Source organism: Pundamilia nyererei, unplaced genomic scaffold, assembly GCF_000239375.1.
Source record: "Pundamilia nyererei isolate P.nyererei 1_Seehausen unplaced genomic scaffold, PunNye1.0 scaffold00004, whole genome shotgun sequence".
In the NCBI taxonomy this organism is placed as follows: domain Eukaryota; kingdom Metazoa; phylum Chordata; class Actinopteri; order Cichliformes; family Cichlidae; genus Pundamilia; species Pundamilia nyererei.
The window spans coordinates 7,103,106-7,104,034 of NW_005187405.1; the positions used below are offsets into that span (position 1 = coordinate 7,103,106).

The following is a 929-nucleotide window of genomic DNA, read 5'->3' on the forward strand; positions in this document are numbered from 1 at the left end:
AACGTGTACTGCGGTTAAAGATATGATGGTGCAGTTAGAATAAGCTAAATGTTGTTTGCACGAGGAACTGCATACTCAGTTCAGAAAAATGTGAGGAACGTGTTCCACTTAGCACATCATAAAGGCACGTAAATCTAATTATGTATTAACTAGGATAATTACACTGACGTTTGTAACCCTTGTACATCTGTATGAACAAGCAACCTAAATCAAAAGAAAAATCTAAATATATGTGGTAAATGGGCTGGTATTATTGAGTAAGCAAAACAAACCACATTCATTCACACACACAAAGATGCATTAACACAGTCCTTTATTTTGTGCACTTTTTAGTATCACTTTTTTTTTTAATCTATGTAGCTGCAGCATTTTTTTTTAATTCACTATCTTGCCTTAGGGTACTTCTGCATGCAGATTGGAGGAGCTGGGGATCAATTTATTGAATTCTAATCAGAAGACATCCTGATTTAAATCTCTTTTTTTTGTAATATATCTACAATACATGACATACATTTAGTCTCAGTGTACGAAATGTATGAATTTGTACTGAAAGACGCTACAGTCACAACATACATATGTTCTGTAATTATTGGACCACTACATGTTGCCAAATATTTGTTAAGTTTTGACATTTTGAACGCATTCAGTTTTAAATTAGCTAGCTACTCCTGGGTTGCAAACTGTCTGATTTTAAATGTCCATCAACAGCTATAACTCTCTTTTGCCAAAACCTACAGAACCACATCACATTGACTGAGTGCAAAGTGCTAAAATTAACCTAAATAAGCAAGTTACAAAAAATTACTCCTGTGGTAACCAGTGTTGGTCAAGTTACTTGAAAAAAGTAATCAGTAACTAATTACTGATTACTTCCCCAAAAAAGTAATCCCGTTACCTTACTGATTACTTATTTTCAAAAGTAATTAATT

The 929-nt window shown here is 33.2% G+C and overlaps 1 protein-coding gene across 2 annotated transcripts in view; it reads right to left on the reverse strand.

Annotated features, from left to right (window-relative positions):
- The window catches only part of LOC102205468 (adenylate cyclase type 1-like), a 36,959-nt gene that overhangs the window by 25,630 nt on the left and 10,400 nt on the right, over positions 1-929 (reverse strand). The window lies entirely within an intron of this gene.